This window comes from Bidens hawaiensis, unplaced genomic scaffold (assembly GCF_021521415.1).
Source record: "Bidens hawaiensis isolate Kalapana, Puna unplaced genomic scaffold, B.hawaiensis_p1.1 tig00022155_1, whole genome shotgun sequence".
In the NCBI taxonomy this organism is placed as follows: Eukaryota; Viridiplantae; Streptophyta; class Magnoliopsida; order Asterales; family Asteraceae; genus Bidens; species Bidens hawaiensis.
Window position 1 is genome coordinate 43959 of NW_027493433.1, and position 6000 is coordinate 49958.

At 36.3% G+C, this 6000-nt stretch overlaps 1 non-coding gene across 1 annotated transcript; it reads right to left on the reverse strand.

The window, feature by feature from the left end:
• Window positions 1-3497: 3497 nt before the first annotated feature.
• On the reverse strand, window positions 3498-3605 carry LOC143564769 (U6 spliceosomal RNA). The gene has a single exon (XR_013140931.1). It is a non-coding gene; the product is annotated as a U6 spliceosomal RNA (small nuclear RNA).
• Between the last annotated feature and the right edge of the window lie 2395 nt (window positions 3606-6000).

The window sequence follows — 6000 nt, forward strand, 5'->3', positions numbered from 1 at the left end:
TGGTAGGTTTGGTCGGCGCCCCACCCTTCATTTGGAGGGTTTTCACTAATCCTTCTCAGATAAAGAAGATGGTGCCCGTTAAAGCGTTGGCACTTCCTCCGCACTGTGGCACTCTCATCGTGACCCCCCCCCCCCCCCCCCACCTCTCTTCTATCAAGTATGGTCTAAGGAGTTTTTGGTTCCAATATAAAAACGGTTGTCACGTAGAAAACATTTTCATTTAATTTTGATTTCGGTTTTTCTAAAAAAAACATGAAGTTATGCTGCGCATGTGATGTCGCATCATATTTACATTGGTTGGCTTGATGGCAATGGTTTTCGGGTCACTTCATAGTTCATACACAATTGGGACGTGTGGCAGGTTTTCGGGTCACTTCATAGCCCTGCTTGCGGTGCGCACATATGATGTATATATGTGTGAACCCTCGGGTGGGCAAAAGTGAAATTGCACTAATTTTGACGTTATTTTACTAATCTCGTGAAAATAACGTTAAAAGTGACGGACGGTTAATCAGGCATCATGTAGTGACGTTGATAGCTGAAAGATAAGGGTACATGCACCGATCAGCCGGTGTCCCGATGATTGAGTGCTATGTGCCTTATGTCCAAGGCTTGATGCAAAACTACTATCGAGCCGGGGGTCTCACCGGAAGCAGCCTCTCTATCCCTATGGGGTAGAGGTAAGGCTGCCTACATCTTACCCTCCTCGGACCCTACCATAGCTTTGCTATTGGTGAGATATACTGAGTACGATGATGATGATGATGATGATGATGATGATGATGATGATGATGATGATGATGAAAAGAGAGATTCAATGGCTACATTTACATTTGGGAAATTCTGGTTCTTTTTTCTGAGATAAATTTTAAATATGTTCTCATAAAATTTAAATTCTATTTTGTCTCTTTACTAACATGTAGTCACCTCTACATTAGGAGTTTGAGACGACATTTTCTTAATTACTCGTCGTCTTCCCGTCATATTAGCCCAAAACTCGTTGCCTCCCTGGCATGTTAGCTCAAAACTTGTCGTCTCCCACCATGTTAGCTTAAACATTAAATTTAATAAATTTTGTTATTTAAAAAATTATATCTAAACAAGGTACACATAAAATGATGTTGATGGTATGCATTAGTTTTTTTTTAATCGTTTTATTATCCAAAATCCTATATACAAGAATTTAAAAACCAATAAAATTAAAAATACTTAAATAATTTTTAAATTAGTTTAGGATCCATGTTTTTAGTAAGATAAAGTAGAATTATTTATAGTTAACATGGTGAGGAGACGACGAGTTTTGAGCTAATATGACGGGGAGGCAATGAGTTTTGAGCTAATATGACAGTGAGACGACGAATTTTGAGCTGACATGGTGCGGAGATGGCGAGTTAACATGTCGTCTCGAACTCCTAACATAGAGGCTACGACGAGTTAGTGAGGGAAGAAATAAGAAATTTGAATGTTGGAAGGATATAATTAGAATCTCTCTCTTAAAATGAGATATTTTTAACAATTTTCCCTTTACATTTTTGTTGGTTAACCAGAATGTTTTCAAAATCTTTAATAATTTTATAATCTAGGTTTTACGTGTTATTTCGCATTCATGTTTTATGTTGTGTGCTTTTGTATAATACAAGGCTGATTTGGGGTAGATGAAAACGAGGCAGATACCGAATAATGAAAGACACACGATTTCGCTTTTATGGTTTTAGCATAGACATGTTGCCGCTTATAATGGGGTCACCGTTAATGATTTTTGTATGTTAGTATGATAAAACTCTAGTTGTTGGATTCATCCTCAAATCAACGACCAGATCGACGCGAGATAAAGAGGGACACGGGTAAGGCATTAGCGGCGGCAATCAGGGTGTTGCCGCTAATACTGTTTTTCTTGTAGTGTTAAAACTTTTTGTGTTCGAGTTGGAAATTAATTATCTCTATGTGAACATGTTTAGGATGATGACAAATGATGTGTGATGGTGATGAATATGTAATCATTAAAAATAGCCAACAATAACATTCAAGTCACTTTAAATAGTAAATGAAGGCATTAAAATAATATTATGTAATTGGCCGATTTTTTAGACCAAATAAAACTAGTTATGCTTGAAGGGATATAATGAAAGTCAATGATGGATAAAGTGATCGAATCAAAACACAATAAAGTCTATAGTCACTACATGAGAAGCCGCTTTCACTTAAATGGCAACTAAAACCAACACCTCCATAACTTGATTTATAAATATTATCAAAGTTAATAAATGAAAAGCATCGTGTCCACAATTTAGATTTTTATGTATAGAAATATAAAATGGTAGGTCTTTCGAAAATCTCGAGGGCCCTGTACAACTGGTAAAAATAGTCTAGAATGAAACAAGCTAACTTGATGGAGTTGGCTGATACAAATCGATTCAAGATGGTCAATCTCCCAATAGATCCGTAGAGTGTGTTAGGCTCCAAAACAAGAAAGAATAAGAAAAACCAAACTTAAGAAAATTTCTGATTATTTTTCTTAAACAAAGATTCCAATATATGGGAAACTAAAGACGTAAAAATAGAAAAAGTAAACAATAAGGAAACATAATTTGACTATAATAAGGAAACTAAATAAAAGATAAACTTAAATAATAATAATAGCAAACTTATTAATATAATATGACTGTATCAATTCCACGCCTCTTTAAAACGTTCTTGTCCTCAAGAATGGGACACGTTTTCCATGGTGGTCGCCGTTCTAGTCTTCCGGTGACATTCAGGAAATGTCATAAGGAAACGCCAAGGTGGGCACCTCTCGGATTGTGTTGTTTCACAATTGAACCATGGTTGATGGTGTATCTATATTTGCTCCATGCCTCCATTGAGTGCACGTGAATAAATCTATTGTACACGTGAATAAGAAAACTAATAAGAAATTGTCTCAAGTTTGGTTTCTCTTCTTCTTTCTTGTTCTTGAAGCATAACCCACTCTACGGGTCTATTAGGAGATTTACCATCTCGAATCGGTCTCTATCATTGGCAGATTCGAAGTGCTGCAACATAAGAAGATTGACGACTAACATTAAGCATAAAGACGGAAGATTTCAAACGCAACATGTCTGTATTCCGTCAGAGCTTGGACATCTCGTTAATGTTGTATCATATTACAAGGTGTATTGATACCATGTCCCTAGAATATTGTTATAACGGTTATGTGTAACTGTGTAAGAGAAAAAGTATGGATTATACTCTTAAATAATGGAGTTAACCCATCTGCAATAGGGGGCTGGTTTAATTCAGCACCTTGCTGATTGTATATAGTATTTGATTTTAGTTAATGAGAGTATGATTTGCTAGTAAATAAAAACCAGTAAAATGAGCTATTGAAATAAATACTTTATATAACTTCCATATGCATGCTTCTAATATCTTAATCATACAATTGTTTATTGGATTACATCGAAACAGAAGGCAAGCAGGCAACAAGCTGCGCCGCTATCCCTTTTTGAATCGCAAAACAAAATTTAGACCAATTCTCGATTTGTGTGTGTCATCCTTGCGCAGAGGCCATGCCAATCTTCTCTGTATCGTTCCAATTCTCGATTTTCGTTTATATAACAGAAACGAAAATCTGTAAGACAATATCTGTTACAAAAATAAACACAAAAATTATTGTAGGAAAACAATTTATTTTACACAACTAAATAAATCATAAGCCACTCCTATTATTTTTAAAAGCAAAGCTGTTGATCAACTATTATATCGTCATCAATAGTTTTTACTATTTAGGTGGAATTTTGACTATTTTCCTTCATAAATCATGTTTTTTTTAACGGCAAATGTTATATAAAACACCGATTGACAAGAAACTAGCCGGGCAAAAAACAAGAAAAATTACATGAATAAAAGATGGTTCTTCAGCCACCCTATCCAATTAGCTTTACACTTACTCTTTCTACTCGAATACCAAAGAAAAGTGAAGTAACCTCATCAAACAACAGCGCATCCTTCATACGTCTTTTTAAGAAAACGTATCATTTCGAAGCTTCCAAATTGCCCACCAAGCAACATATATAATCGCACCCACGATTTCTTTCTTGGGCACGCTTAAGGCCAAGTTCTCAATCCACTCCATGAGATCAGTTGGGAATTGCAAAGCTGGCAACTTCAGATTAAGCCATCTTTCAATCAAATCCCAAATCCTCTTAACCGAGGCACACTCTCCAAAAACATGAATAACGGATTCTGAACCGTCGTTACACAAGGGGCAAATAGTTGACAGAATATCTATCCCCTTAGTAGCCAAATTTGTCCTCGTTGGCAAACGATTTCCCACAACCCTCCACCCGCAAATATTTATTTTTCGAGACAAACAAGAGAACCAATTTGTTTTCCTTGAAGCAGTAGGGAGTGCACTGTTATCAATTCTCTCCCGAATACCCTTAACCGATAATTTAGACATCCCTTGCAACGACAACACCCATCGATCATTAGCATTGGAAAGCGAAATCTATTAATCAAGTATTGCATTTCTAGAAACTGAGTCATTTCAGCACCCCCTCGGAGATTCCTACGCCACTCCCACAACTCTCCCCTCACCCTTTGTGCCATCTAACAATTCTTTACCATTTCTAAAGCGTATAACCTTAGAAACTTCTCAACTAAACATAGGGTATCGCACCAAGGATGATTCCAAAACAACGTTTCATTTCCACTAACAATTTGTTTTCTAATCGAATTGAGAGGTACAACACCAGAGGCATTAAGCTTCGAAAATGATTTTAACATTCTTTGCCAAACACTATTGCCTTTAAAAGAAGAAAACAAATCTCCTTCCGAACCGTACAAAGAGGAAATAATTTTCACCCAAATGGCATTTGGTTCGTTCACAAACCTCCATTTCCACTTTTGCAAAAGAGCATTGTTAAAACCTTCTAACAACCCAATGCCTGAACCACCTTTTTCTTTAGAAGCCAAAACCAACTTCCAAGAGGCCCAATGCATTTGTTTTCCGCCTGACTACCACCCCAAAGCTGAATCAATGTGTTTTTTTTTATTTATGGGATTTCAACTTTCCTACACTCCGATGGAATTTCAAACTTCCCATTGGAATGTTACATAATTACCAAGTAACTCTCACATCTTTAAAAGACGACGCTTGAATTATTTTGGATAGGAGTTTATTAAGGGCATCATTTATTTTAATTTTTCAGCATTCTAATGCCTTACCTAAATTTTCAAACCAAACATGATATTAAAATGTCAAGGAATCTATTCAAATTCCTCCAAATTCAAATTTCTTTCATGAATTTCAACTCCATCAAAACTTATTCACGAACCAAACGACCTTTCGATATTTCTTGTGACATGTGCGATTGTCCACCTAGCACACTCTTTTTGGTTGGCCCTGGTAATCAAACCAAGCAAAAAAATGAAGAATTTTAGAACAATGATAAATCAAAATCTAAGATTAAGAGGGTAACCAAAATATACAAATAAAATGTTATAATGAAATAGTAGTAAAGGGAAGTAGGTTAATAGTACATGATCATTGGTTTTGTTTTGGTGCATAACAAAGCTAATCTCAAACATGGTCCTATACTCAAAATGTTAGCCTCAACATTCGTCTTCATTTCAAGTTTTTTATTGTTAGGCTCAAGCTCTTTTGACATTTTTTAAAGTTATTTTGACATATTATTTCGAGTGGAGTGCGGTTTTCGTCCATGTGGTTTGTCCAAATATACGATTTTAGTCTAATAGTTTTAAATTTGCGATTTTCGTCCCTGTGGTTTCATTTCACTTGCAATTAAACCTGAATTCGCCAATCTCGTGCGAATTAGGGTAGTTTTGTCCTTTTTTCCCCAAATACACCCTAGCCCCTTATGTGAGGGGCTTGCGAATTAGAACTGGGGTTTATTTGGGGAGAAAAAGGACAAAGCTGCTCCTCACGTGAGGTAGGGGTGTGTTTCTTAACCGTACCCGAATAACGAAAGCGACCCGAGACCCAAATAACCCAACTCG